We start from the raw sequence: 16,185 nt of genomic DNA, 5'->3' as shown, positions 1-16,185 counted from the left end.
GTTTGTGTAGAATTTTTTGAGAAAAAATTATTCATAAATATAACTATTCATATGTGGTAATATTATTAAAGTTATATTTTTTATGTAAACAACGAGGCATAAATGTTTAACAAAAAAACAGATTAAACAACTACTATTTTAAAAAATATTGTTCCAACTAAATCAACAAAAAAAAAAACGAAGAGAAATACAGAAAAATAAGATGAAAATATATGACGTCAATCATATAATAAGTTATGCTCATGTAAAACCAATCTGTCCACACAAAATTTTGTTTTTCTAAACTCACGGTGGATTCGCCAACTCATTGATTTGGTGCAACTGTTTCGAATCGCCGGATTAAAGGACCCGAAAAATGAAGATGAGTAGAACTTGAAGACATTCTCCCTTTTTAGACATTAGTCTTTTCCTTTATAAAAAAAGTTTCATTCCTTTTTATTTTTCACCATTATATGGGTATAAATATAAAATATATAGATTGTAAATTTTTTAGAAAAATTATTGCTAAAAGAATAATTATTAAAAGGTAAAAACTTATATGCAATTATTTTTATATAAAGTTGATAGTTGAGAATTATTAGATGATAATTTAGTTAAATATATTAAATTATCTAACGATTCTTAACTATCAATTTCACATGAAAATAACTGCATGTGAATATTCATCTTATTAAAAATATAATACTTGTTGAACAACTTTATATATCATTAAAAAAACTTGAATAAGTGGATAAGAAAAGGAATTTTTTTTTTAAACCAGTATGTAAGAATTGAAGGAATTAAAGCCTTAAGGTAACATTTGAAAGAGAGACTGAAAGATTGAAATATGTTTTAGTATTATGTTTGATATAAAAGTATATATGACTAAATTATGTCGAGTATTCTATTTGGTTTAAAATAAAAGTAAAGAATGAAATGTTTAAACTTACAATAATATCCTTAACTTTAAAATGTAACCTTAACTCAAATTATATTTCATTTTCAGCAATCTCCAGTCCCTTTCTCTTTTTTCCTAAAATTTTAACTGAGAAGGGAAGGAATTTTCCGGTCTTCTCCACCACCGACAGCACCACCAACGATCCCAAACGAACAAGGCGCACTTGCAAGTCTCCAATGCTTCACAACCGCACCGCCTCGTCGAATTCATTTTCTTTGTTATGTGGTGATGCCTCAGTTGATTTCTTCATATTGAATGAGGATGTTAGTATTGGTAAGCTTCAAAGTGTGAATAATTTTTTATCTGGACTCTCTCATACTCGTTTCTTGACTTTTAAAAGCTAAATCATTGAGATCAAGTAGTTCAAGGAATAATTAATGGTTGCCAATGTCAAATTTAAAATTCTATTTGCATACTCATATCTGTAACTGTATTACAGTGCCAAACCAAATCTTGAAGTTTCGGTGCATTAATTCTCACCCAACTCTTTTATAATATATGCGTAAAAACAAATTGCCACCTTTAATTTTTTGAATTTTGCACACGAGATATCCAACCCGCTGAAAACATTTCTCTAAACTAAAATCTTCAGGAGCCTTGCAACCAACATAAAAGTACTTTAAATCGAAACATATGTCCAAGTGCAAATTCTTCCGAAGAGAAAACGACAATTAAGAGAACAAATCAAAAAGAAAAGGATGATTATGTTGCAGCTAGAAGTCTTCGAAAAAGGAATGAAAAGACAAAGGAGTGAGGGACCGCGAAGAATGGAGATCTAATTTGATTTGCACAACAGAAAAAGTTGGAATTAATTAATTAAAATCGGAATATTTTAAGTATAAAATATTATCAAAGTTTCAGTTTTTGTCTCAAAAAATTTCAGTCCCTGTCACTTTTTGAAGATACTAAAATACTAAAATTTTAGAGACAAAAATAAAGATTTTAGTATCAGTTTTTAGATTAACAAACATAATACTAAATTTTAATTTTTGAATCTTTGTCCCAATACTTTAAAATAATAAAAAAATTTACTTATTCATTATTAATAATATATGTTTTAAAAACACAATTAAAAAGTATCAGTAAAAAATACCTTATTAAAATTTATCGTAAAAATAATTTTTGTATATTTTTAATATATTAAGATTAGATATATTAAAAAAAATTAAAAAAACTATTATATAATTAAAATATATTTTTAAAACATAATTTCACTTAATTTATTATATAAAAAAGTTAGAGAGTTCAAATTGATCTTAATACTACACAACATACACTCCACAAAATCATATAGTTTAAATGACTAGATAACTTTTTTTATTTTTTTTAGAATATTTTTTAGTCCGAAGTCAAGAATTAAATTAGGTTTTTTATTCACCTTTGACTAAAACCAAATTCAAACTCTTTTTTCTTTTTGGACTTGAACTCAAATGTGCTTGAACCGGGCATGCAATCGCTGTAGCCCATTAGTTAGCATCAATTACATTAGCTATTGAATGGCCCAACGGATCTATTCAATCTATTTTTCCAAAAAAAAAATCTCAATAAAAAGGGGTAAAACTATGAAAAAAAAATCAAAATGGGATTTGAATTTGGAATTAGCCGGTATCGGAATATTTTTTTGAATAAATAAAATAAATATAATATTTATAAATATATAAATATTAGAAAAAATTTATGTAATCTTTTTTATTATTTGCAATTTTTTTTAACATATTTATAACGTTTAATTTCATTCAATTTTATTTCTAATTTTTTTATTTGCATTAAAACTAGTTATTTATGAATGTTAAGTCCGTCTAAAACTTAAAAGACAAAATTTAAAAATTTAAAAATAGTTTTAACATAAATAAAAATATTTAGATATAATTTTAATATAAATAAAAAAATTAAAAACAAAATTAAATGAAATTAAATGTTTAAGATATTTTTTTAAAAAGTTACAAACGTTAAAAAAAACATATTTTACAATTCAATTATTTATTCAAGTTAACGTCACAAAAAAAGAAAGAAAATACATGACTAATCTAAGAGTACATTATATCCTTTTTTTTCTAGGAAGAACAACTTTCATTCATAGAAAAGACACACAACATTTATAAATCACACCAAGATCTACGTCTAAATTAGAAGATAAATATTTTATATATTGAGCTATAAATTAAAAGAAGATATAATATTTTATTACAAAAAATTTTAATGAGCAGAAATAAAAACAAAATTAAGTCTTTTTCGTTTTTAAAACATAGATGTACTTCAAACTTGCAACAGATTAGGATAACTTTTTCTCGATTCTAAATAGATCTCATCAGTTTTTAGATTTGCAAAATTTTCTATGAATATCCAACTTTATTCAAAATGTCTTTTTTCCATATGAGGACCTGATCCTGCACTACTGAAATAAAAAACCCATAGAAGAAAACTAGTGCACTATAAAAAAGAATAATTACATTACGAAAGGAAAAGAATAATTATTAAAGGATTATCAACATATTAAATCTACCAAAGAAAATAAACAAAAAAATCCGAAAACTAAAAATAAAAAAGCAAAAATAGAAAATAATACTAGAAATAGAGAAAGAGATAGAAGAGAGAGTGAAAAGAAAATGAAAGAAAAAGAAAGAAGAAAAAAAGAATATTTTTTTAAATCTGAAATTAGAGATGGAAAAAACTCAAGAAACTGAAAGAAAGAAGAAAAAGGAAAAAAAAGAGAGAAAGTAAATAGGTGGGAAAAAGAAAGGAAAAGGAGAGGAAAAAAAAATTGGTGGAAGATACCGGTGATAATTCTTAACACGGTGAGTGCTAAGATATCAGTAAATTAAATTTTGTTATTTTTTATCATTAATTAGTTATTATTAATATTTTTAATGGTATGAGATTATATTTAATGATATGAGATTATTTATTTTTTTTATTGATTAAATACTTACTAAATTTTAAGAAAAATGCTTATTCTTAAACTTTTTTCTCTCAACAGGTTCGTGTGTTCTTCACTTCTTTGCTATTAGAAAGAGCTGATAATATAAAAGTATTTTCCACTTTAACATTAACATAAGAATACATTATACCCTAGAATAAGCATTAAACAGCAAAGAATAACCATTGTAAGTACTTATTATTATATCCTTCACGATTTTGAATATGATAAAATATTATTTGTCAAAGAAAAAAAAACTAACCGAGGGTTTCAGTTCAAGCCTGGGTCACGTGGAACGGTGGAAGTATGTCGTGAAGGTGGTGATTGGTGAACTTCTCTTCTCCCATAATTACTTTATAACATAGATAAGGAAGAAATATATGGTTAACTATGAAAAAAAGTCATTTTAAAAAAAATAGAAGTAACAAGAACAAAATTAAGAAGTATAACATCTAATAGAATTATCTAAACATATATTCTTCGGCCCATTCATATATTACAGTCCTACTAAAATAAGTAGATATAACCAACCCAAGTTAACACAAATAGATGAGAGTTTGTGTCTATTAACCATCTCTTCTGGATTTGATACTCACTGAATAATGGGAATGAAATCAGTGGCAGAGTTTGAAATAAAATTTTGAGGGATCAGATAGAAGGTAATTGTCAATATATTTTTTATATGAACCTCATTTAAGATAAGTTCGTCTAACTTCATTTCTCTGATTTGGGTAGCATTGTCAAATTTAAAGCCGTTTTACAGTGTCTCATTCTAAAGAATTAAGGTCAAACTCATCAGATGCAACTCTTTAAACATTTGAAGGTTGTATCTCACTTTTTTTGTGATTCATTAAAGTAGAAGAACTATCTACAGGGATTGATATTGTAAAAATTATATGTTCTCCTTCTTGAATATTAGCCTTCCTCTTAAAAATGCATCAATTCTTTGATTTTTCATGATTATTTTATATAAAAGTTTGAATATATATCCTGTAAAATATGTAAAAAAGAAATTAGAAGGATAAATATTAAAATTTATAATATTTATTGAATTTTTTATCAATTTATACAAATACAATAATATCAATACTTATTGAATATTCTAATATTTTTTATCATATAAAAAATTAAATTAAATAAAAAAAGTAAAATATATAATAATATTAAATTACATAAACAAAAAATACCTAATTTTTTATATTTGAACTCAAAGATAGAAGTAATGTTACTTATTGAATAGAGAACTGCGAAATGCGAATATACTTAGTTCAGTCCAAATTCAACAAAGTTTGAATGTTTAAAACTAAAAATTATTGTGTAATAAAAGCAAAAGATGAAGATTAAACTTTAATATTTTAAGTTATAGTAAAGTATTTGAGCCAACTGAACTATTTTTTATTTTCTGAAAAAGTATTACTAATTTTTTTAACAAAAGTTTGGGGGCCGTGCCCCTTGTATTAACTAATTTTATGAAGCTTGCTTGTTTGGAAGGTCCATTTTGTGTGCCTCTACAATATCCGAAAAATTAGTCATTGAACTTCCAACCTGTTAGATAGCTGGTGAAAAAAAAGAAAAAAAAAAGATATACAATGTTAGAAGTCATACCTATTGTGTATTATTCTTTGTATTATAACCTCTCAGATCATTTGTCATCACCATAATAAAAGGGAAAAAATTATAATAAGAGAGACAAATTAAAATAAACACCATTTACTTTAAATCTTCTAAGTCTCAATATTAATTACTTATGTATTTTTCTAATATCTGATCTTATCTTTAGATCTATATATTATTACCTTCACCCATAAAACAATACACAAGACACAAACATATAACAGATAAATTAAGTCATCAAATCAAAACCTAGGAAATATAGGGCAACCCAATATTTTGAGAGTGCTAGCTTCAATCATTGTAATACTAAAATAAAGAACATCTATAAAATATCTCAACATAACCAAATCGGAGGAGGCAAAAGAAGATAGAACTTGGGTGTAGCCGTTTAATACTTCCATGTTTAAGATTGGAAACACCAATATCATGTATGAATGGTAATGCAATCCATATCCACGATCCAACCTGTCGTCTTTATTCAATTCGGGGCGGGTTTCTGCTTCGGTATATATATTTAAAAGGTTATAGGAAGTAGATAGATGTGAAATGGATTTCTGTTGATTTAGGGTTTCTTCAAGAAAGAGATATATAGATGAATTTAAAGACAAAGATATAACATCCTAAAGGCAACATAATTATCGTTTTAAATAATTTCTAGTTATTTTAGGTCACATTTAGATATCACAACTATATCATCCAAAATCATTTAATTATGTTTGTGACTTAACTCTATAGGTTGTTCTTTTTTTTAAAAAAAAAGTATAGGTAATTAATTGTATATATACAATCAACTTGAGCCAACTTTTTCGATTTTAAAAAATGCATCCCAATATTTTATGTTATGCACGTTTTTTTTTCTTTTCTTCTTCTAGATTTTGGATGATTTTTTTAATTAGTTTTAGATGTTTCTTTTTTTTAAATATTAAATATGTTTTAGATATTTTTTTTCTTATGTTTTGAAGGGTTCTTTTTTATAGATTTTTAATAATTTTTAATAGTTTTAAATGTTCTTTTTCTTAATATTTTGGATGTTCTTTTTTCCTCCAAATATTACTGACAAATTTATTATTGGAAATCAAAAACGGCTGATAGACTCACTACTAATGTCTAACGATAAATCCGACATTATTTAGTGTTTTTTTTGTACTGTGTGTCATTTTGTAAGGTTTTAAATTTTTTACAATAATTTAGATTTTTTGTTAGATTTTGAATGTTTTATTTTTGTTACATTTTGGATGTTTTTTTATTATATTTTGGATATTCATTTTACATTAATTTTAGATGCTTCTCACGATAATTTTTAGCTTGGATAAGCTTTTGGTTCCCTATAAAATGTATATATTATTTTTTTGGTTTTGGTTACTGTAAAATATTATTCCAACGTGGAGCTTTGGCAGAAAATCTGAATCAAAAGATACAGACGTGGGAAAGTAGCTAAAACATATTTGAACTTGTGATGATGCGTCAATGGAAGTTGGAGGCGACGAAGGCAAAAATTTATATAGCTAGAGAATATTCGAACCTCACACAACATAGGAGGAGATGGCGAGCAAATCTGACAGACAAAATGAAATAGAAAATCCAATGTCATCGTCTTCATCTGAGCGAGCAGAATATCGTCGATAGTACTTCGAGAAAAAATGTGAAGGTTAGCATGTTTAGGAATATTTTTCTAAAGAGAGAAAAGAGGAAAAAGGGTGCCTCTGATAGAATTAGCGGCATCAAAATGGAAACACATAAAAAATGAGATTAAGAAAATGAAAGATCGAAGTATTCCCAAATTAAAAAAAAAAGGTAGATTAGCGGCGATTTCTTTAAAAGTCGCGCAAAACTAAGTCAAATAGCTACTTTTTTAGCGTTTACGGTTAAAACCGCTAAAAAACCAACAAATAGTGGTAGTTGATAAAATAACCGCTAATCATTCGCTGCTATATTCTATTTTTGTGATAGTGGATGTACTAATGTGATATGCTTATTAAATGTTGGTGTAAGAAACTAAATCAATGAGATACAAAATGCATCATTTCAATATATATTTGACTTAATACATTAGTACTACTTTAGTAGCATTTGTTTTTTAAGAGATTAGGATTGAAATTGAAAGACTTAGAGATTGAGACTCAACATTATATTTAGTAATTAAAGACGGAAATTAAGAGTTAAGTTTTGAAATACAAAATTTTAATTTTTTTAATACTTCCAAAAAGTGAGGACACAAAAAACTGCATTTTTGGAGACGAACAAATTTTAATAATATTTCTTCTCAAAAATACACTTATTTAATTTTTTAAATCTAAATTTATCTTTTAATCTCCATATTTAATTTATCTTAAACTAAACATAATATTCGATCTAATACATTTTGCGATAAACACAATAGATATTGTTAGAATATAATTAGGATCAATTAGTATTATTTAGTATATTTAAATATTTATTATAGGATATTAGGTCTTTATTATTATGATTCTCTTAGTACCTATAAATACCCTTTTATATTGTATCATTCTACATAACTTGAATAGACAATTTGAATAGACAACTTGACTACACTCAATAATACACAAATCCTTTTTCAATTTAGTCTCTTGTTTCTAACATGGTATCAGAGCCATGGTATCCTCCTTGAAGAGGATAGGTTGTTTTCCTTGTGGTGAAATCACCGTAGTTTTTGCATTTTTTCTATGCCATTATTCTTTCCCTTTTGTCACTCCTTTGATGCTTTTTCACTTCACCGACTAGCCTATTTTCTCTGTCTTGTATTTTTTTCGAGTCGTATGATTAAACACCATTGTCATCCGCTGCTTACCTATTCTCATGAAAAAATCATATAGTTTTCGCTCTCTTATGGCAGTTTCTGTCTGCCTTCTCTCGTAGCAGTTCCGTTTGCCTTCTCTCGTGGCAGTTTCATCTGCGTTATCTCGTCTGTTTGTGTTCTCTCGTGAAAGTTCCGTCTATGTTCTCTCGTCTGTTTGTGTTCTCTCATGGCAGTTCCGTCTGCATTTTCTCGTGACAGTTTCGTCTGCGTTTCGTCTATATTTCCTTGTGGCAGTTTCGTCTACGTTTCTTTCAGGCAGTTCTGTCTCACTTCCTTCATATAGCGGCAGTTTTGTCTGCGCTTCTTTCAGACAAGAGGCAGTTTCGTCTGCACTTCCTTCAGACTAGTGGCAGTTCCATCTGCGCTTCCTTCAGACAAGCAGCACTTCCTTCATATAAGCGGCAGTTCCGTCTGCGCTTTCTTCCGCCAGTTCCGTCTGCATCCATTCTATTAGTTTATGCATTTTTTTTATTTCGTTGTTTTAAATATATTTCAAACTCAAGTTGTCACTTGAGTTTGAGGGAGATGTTAGAATATAATTAGGATCAATTAGGATCAATTAGTATTATTTAGTATATCTGAATATTTATTTATTATAGGAGATTAGGTTTTTATTATTACGATTCTCTTAATACTTATAAATACATTTTTATATTGTATCATTTTACATAACTTGAATAAACAACTTAAATACACTCAATAATATACAAATCCTTTTTCAGTTTAGTCTCTTATTTCTAGCAGATATAATTCACAAAACTACGAATTGAGGAGCAAGATACAAATTAAAAATTACTATGATCCTTGAGAAAGGTCAAGTATGAACATAATACACAGAGTCAAACCAAAACGCCCTTAAACACAAAGTATTGCGTTTTTTGAAAGGCACTCACAATTTGGACCAAAACCTCACAAAACACATTATTTCTTCGCAAACGAACAGCTAGGCATAGCACAAGTTGAATTGGAAATGACACAATTTTTATGAAGTTGATTTAACTTTGTAATTCAATAATATGATCTAAATATTGATAAATTTGACATTAAAAAATTTAAATAATAAGAGCAGAAGTAAAGCACAACTATAATAATAAAAAATAATTATTTATTTATAGAAAATACTAAGAGATCAACACTTTTAATGAAAAAATACAAAAATTAAGGATAAAGTATATTTTTTATCTTTGAAGTTTTACAAAAGTTTTAAAAATACCTATAAGTTTTATTTTGTTTTAATTTTGTCCCAAAAGTTTTCGATTTACATAAAATATACTCCTGATGGTTAATTTTTTTAAAAAATTAAGATCAATTCGATAACAATTTCATAAGAATAACTCTCAACACAAACAAATCAAGTATAATTTTCATGTATTATTGTTATATTAGTCTTAAATTTTTTGAAAATTTAGCCGTCGAGAATATATATGATGCAAATTGAAAATTTTTGGAACAAAGTTGAAACAAAATATAATTTAGGAGTATTTTTGAAATTTTTTTGCTAAACTTTAGAGACAAAAAATATATTTTACCAAAAATTAATTAGTATTAACTTAAGTATAAGACAAATACATTAAAATAATATTAGTCACGTTATATTTGTATTATTTATTTTCTATTTGTATAGGATCAAACTGAATAATAAATGTGGTATGTATATGATACATCAAATCTAACGTAGATCAGCGCCATTATTTCCGTATTTGTTATTTAGATTCGATGTTCCTACCTAATTGGCAGTTTGGCACAATCATTCTTGTATATAAAAAAACTGAATAAATAATAATTATATGGGCCTTGATATTCCGTAATCTTGATTAGTTAGGACACGCTTGGTTTGGGAAAAAATGTTTACCGTTTTTTATTTTTAGTAGTTCTCATTTTGTATAATTTTTTACGAAAAAAAGTAAAATAATAAAATTTTATCATTTATTTTACTTTTTTTAATAAAATCATAAAAATAAAAATACTAACACAAAAATTAAAACAGTCATGTGATATAGACATCAAATGCTAGTGCATTTCAGGTCTAGTAAGAAGTGCAATATTTTTTAGAAAATAATTTGTTATTAATCTTTTTTTTATAAAAATACATGTAGTACGTTTAATAAAAAAAAATCTCGTAAACCTAATTACTGAGTTATTCATATAACATATAATAAAATAAAGAACTAAATTTATTTAATAGTTAATAAAAAAATACAAGACTCTTTTTTTAGTAAGTAAAGTTTGAAAATTATTTTACATAGACACCAAAAATTCAATTATATTATAAAATATATGGTTGGTATTCATAAAAAAAATTTAATTATTTTGTCATGATAAGTTTAATTATTTTGCTATGAAATATTGAAGGTTTAATTACTTTGTTAGTCTTTATAGTTTATCAAATTTTTAATTAAGTCCTTATATTTATTATTTTTTTTCAATTAGATCCCTACATTGCTTTTAATTTAATAATTAGGTCATTTTTATGTGAAAAATATTAGAATTAACAGGATATTCTTCCCAAAATACATGAGGTCAAAGATTTAGTTAGATTTTTAATTATGAATACTTTTAATTTGTAAAAAAATACAATTAATTCTAATATTTTTTATACTAGCAAGGATTTAAGTATAAAATTGAAAATAATATAGAGATCTAATTAAAAAAAATATAGAAATTTAATTATAAATTTAATAAAACTATAAAAACCAACCGAATAATTAAACCAATATTAAATTATTATAACTAATTATTTTGTTAAAAAAATATTTTGAGATAATATATATATATATATATATATATATATATTTTATTTGTTTACTATACATCTTTGAAAATTCGGTAACACAGACCAAAAACAAACATTTATTTTGTTGTGTTGAGTTTTGACAGCAGCCACCATGTGCATTGAGTGTGAAATTCAATGGTTATATTGATAGCATTAATTGATGGATAGATATTATTAACCGAGTTAACTACCTTCATGTGAATTTAAACGTATTAATATTGTGTCAGAAATTCGATAGTGCTTGAACGTGATATGGTCAATTTAATCGATCTAACACAGGTTCCACCACTGTTTCTATCAACTTGCATCAACCCTACTTAATTTAAGTTTTGTCCTTTTTAACTTTATCACACAAGATCAATCCCACAGCTTAAGTCCCATCTAAGAGTACTTTCTTTGACACGTTTCAGTAATTAATTTGTTCATGACCCACAAAAGAAAAAATATCTCATTTTCACCATCGTTTGTCATATTTAGTGTGTTACAGTTGAATAAAAACAAAGCCAATTTAGGTTATTAAATTATTTGAAGATCCAATTAAATTACGTAATCACAACTTGCTGTTAGCGGTTCACAAAACTATGGTTAATGTCATAAAATTGAATAAAAAAATTAACTAATTAATGATAAAGATAAAAAATTTATTTTATTTAATACTTTAATAAATACATTTGTCTCTAATTAAAAAATATGATATGTTATGTTATTATTATCTTAAATTATGTAATCTAAGTATTTTAAATTTTTTATTAGAAATTACGAAATGAGTTATTAAGATGATATAATAAGTGTATGATATTGTAATTTAAGAATAAACTCATTCTAATTAAAATATTTTATTATAATTCAATAGTTGAATTAAAATGTGTTATATTATTTGGCCTTTATATATATATATATATATATACTAACTTTTGTCTAATTTACTTCTTACGACAACTTTTGAATATTTAATAATTATTTATTTTTATACTTTTAAAATTAAATATTAATTTTTAACCTTTTTTAGCAATTTATCAATTTTTTGGTCAAATAATTATATTTGTATTTATATATTTATTTTTTATATTTAAAAATTTATAATTTATATAATTAATACGGTCATTTTAATTTAATAAATTAAAATTTATAAAATTTAATTATTTTATTCCGTACATGACAGAGGTTATTAAACTTGTTCTTGTACAATTACTTAATATATAATCATGTAATAACATTATCAAAAAAATGAGTGAAAATATTTACTATCTAGTTATTATATTTACAGTGATGTTCAATGTTAAAAATAGCAAACATTGGATGTATAATTATCAAAGTTTTGAAAAATGTCAATTTATACTTTCAGAAATAGATGAAAAAAAATCAAGTTAAATTTCACCAAATTTAAAAAGATGTGGGTGCATAATTTACTCCAACGATAATGGACCATCTAACTTTAGGGTTTGTTAGTACCTCACCAATAAGTATTGATGAAACTTTAACCACATATAAGCCACATGCATGTGATTATGTGAAGTGTGAAGTTAGTATCACATGATATAAGGTTGCCCATGTCCGATAAAAAGGTAACATAATATCATTAATTACTAAAACACTGATGACAATTGGTGTGTTATGTTTGTCAATTTTGGTGGCCATGATGAATCTATATAAAGATGTGTGTGTATAAATAAAGCTCAACAATATTAACAAATTTCCTTTTTTAATTTCCAATTATGATAGTAGCCACTAGGCAGTACCTTTTACTAATTTGGATGATGTATTTGTATGGGTCCATGGTTTCACCTACCAAGCAAACAAAGTTTATGGTTAGTATGGAGTATTTCATATTATTATGAGGCAGCGTCTGTGTTGTGCATTGAGATTCAGATGCCAATTTGGTTTATGAAAGGACGCAACTATTTAATGTGGCAGATGAAATAGATAATGGTATCGTTTCTAGGGTTGGTGATTCTTCACAATGTGATATGCTACACTTCACTATCCCTTTGTACTATACCATGCATTTCAGCTCTACCAAGTTTCAGTCCAAATAAATTGTTTGCTTCCTAATCACTACTCGCCCTGATAGCATCTCCAATGTTAGTTCTAATTTTATTTTATTTTAGGTTTTATAAGAATATTTGTAGACTAGTTCAATTATAATTCTGTATTATTTTAAATTATTTCATCAATATAAATATACGAATAACAAAATTTTATTAGTTCTCCATCAAGGTGATGTCATATCTCTAAGGTAATATCGATTTCATTATTTTATAAATCAACTTCAATACAGATTTTAATTCTAAATCAATTCATTTCTTGAAAGTATCAAAAGTGATACGCTAAAAACATTTTATTGAAGATGCTCTAACTACCACTTTTCTTTTTTTTTAGTGTGAATCAAAGTTGTTATCAGACTTACATGCAATTGGTTTTATGTAAAGTTGATTGTTGATAATCATTCAATTATTTTATGATGAAAACTCAGTTGAAGTTGACTTTATGTGAAGTTTATACCTGAGAGTCATTGGATGAAAATTTAGTCAAATCAGTCAAATCATCTAACGGCTCTCAGGTATCAACTTCACGTGAAGTCGATTTCACCTGAGTTTCCACCTTATTTTATATGTTTGATTAAACTGTTATCTGATAATTTTTAACTATCAATTTTATATATAAGTCAATTGCATGTGAATTTTGTCTTAATTTTATGAGTAAACCTTAATTTTAGTCCACAGTTTAGTTGGAAAAGGCGCTCATAATTTTGAAAAAATGAGCAATTTTTTTTTTCGTTCAGAAAAAATGAACAATATTTGATGAAGTATTTTATATATTTTTTGGTTTATATTTTGGAGGATTTTGTTAAACATTGTTTATCTTCAGGAGGATCATACCTATTAATCTTTTTCTTAAGGATTGTCACTGTCATAAATTTTTTAAACTAAATTGATACTTTATTATAATTTCTATATATAAACAATGTATAGAACTCAATTATGCCAACATCTATTTACGAGGTGTTGCAAAAGTAGTAAAAAATTCTTTTTTCATATAATAGTGGGAAAATTAACCACTTATATTTATATAATAGCACCTGATTATTTTCCACCGTCACAACATAAAAATTTAAGTATTTTTAACACATTAATTAGTTAAGAAACAAAAACTTGTAGTATTGGTAGAGAGTAGTGAAAATAAACATTCAAGATAGATTTATTTGGAAATTAGAAGCACTCAAGTTCTTGTAACCATTATCCTTAATTAGAGTATTATTATTAAATTGATCTTTTAAGAAACATTACTACGTTAGCACCTTTCTTAAGGTTTACTCAGAACTTATCCCCAAGATAATTGACATGATGACCAAAAAATTCCCTATCAAATTGTCCATGTCTTTGGGTTTTGGTCTAATTGAGAAGTAACAAGTAGTCTGGGTTGTTTTCATTGAATGGAATTAAAATCAGAAGACGTTTAGATTTGGGAATCTAAGCTTAGGTACAGGTTCGTTAGGAAAATCTGATGGAATGGATTACATCCACTTCATTCCCATAATAATGAATCTAGTCTTTTCAATCAAGATTTAATATAACCTTAATTAGTTGTGAAAGACTTCCATTTGTTCTGTGTTTTGTTGGTCAAGCCCATTCTTGTGATGATTTGTCCCTCATTTCCTTTTATGTTGAGTAATGCTTTTTGAGCTTTTGCTTAATCATATATATTATTTTTAGTAAGATTTTGAAAATCAAATCAATTATTGAATTGATAATAAAAATTCGAAAGTTTAAAAGTTCAATCGAAGTTAAACTAAAATTAAACCGGATATAATAAAATATATAATTTTTTAAAAAAAAATTATATTTTATTATTGTACACAATTAACTGCTAAAAATTCATACTAGTTTGACTTATTAATTGGTTATTTGACCAGTTTTTCGATTCTTTAACCGATTTTTTGTCAAATAATTGTTGAGAAAAAGACAAATCGATTTTTGATTTTTTGGTCCGCAGACATTTAAGTCCTTGAGAATTTAAAAATATATTTAAGTTTCTAACCTCTTCAAAATCTGGACATATCAACCCCTGAGTCTAATTTGTTCAATTTTAAACTCTCTCACGTGTGTGCATCCGTATCAACCAAGTCAGTACAATAAGAGTCACGTTTGATTTTTATGTTGAGTTTGACAGACCCAAGTAAACATGAAGAATAGGTTTTGAAAAAGTCAGAGACTTAAACGTATTTTCAAATCCTCGAGTACTTGAATGTTTGTAAATCAAAAGACCAAAGACCTATTTGTCCTTTTCTTATAATTTTTTGTTTGAACCAAATCAATTTGATTAGTTTTCCATTAATCCGATTGAACCGATCAATTCGGTCCAATTCTGAACACTATGGGTTTTAATACACATGATCCTAATAATCCTTACTCTCCTATTCATAATACAAATATAAAGAAATTAAAAAATACAAACCTATATAAAAGAAAAAGAAAGCTAATTCAGAAACAAACAAAATGTCCAAAAATTTATGTAGTTTACTATTCTTTGAAAAAAAGGGTAGAAATAATAACAACGAGGCAAAGACAAAAAATGAATATAGAACTTGTACCACAGGCCATGATTGCACTTGTCTGGTTTGGTTTTGTAGTACAGTAAGAGCTGCTTGTGAAGTCAATCAAAAACCAGTATGTAATGAATATTATGAACATAAACTTCTAATGTATACAATCTTTGTCCAAAAATGTAAATAAATTTAAAATCTTATGCTAAATTGACATAAAAAAAAGTTCAATAGGGTGTATATAATCAGAATCAGCAAAACTAAATTGTTCTACACATAAAAACAAAAATGTTTACAAGCAAATGATGGGTCATTAATTAATTATTATATGCATATCCATTGATCATCATTGTAACTCAATTTGACTGTACTAACAATTTTCATTCATTATGGGGCCAAGGAACCAACCACCACTTTGCACCATTTCCTCATATGGATATATTGAATACAAACAAAGGGAAACTCCTTAAACCCTGCCAAGGACCAAGGTTTAAATTACTGGTTAAATTACATTCAACTCATCAATGTTCACTGTTTTGGAAATTAAATGCATAACAGAACAGGAAAAAGAAGAAGGAAGGAC

This window comes from Arachis hypogaea, chromosome 5 (assembly GCF_003086295.3).
Source record: "Arachis hypogaea cultivar Tifrunner chromosome 5, arahy.Tifrunner.gnm2.J5K5, whole genome shotgun sequence".
In the NCBI taxonomy this organism is placed as follows: Eukaryota; Viridiplantae; Streptophyta; class Magnoliopsida; order Fabales; family Fabaceae; genus Arachis; species Arachis hypogaea.
The sequence above is the reverse complement of the archived record's forward strand: the minus strand, read 5'-3'. Positions refer to the sequence as shown.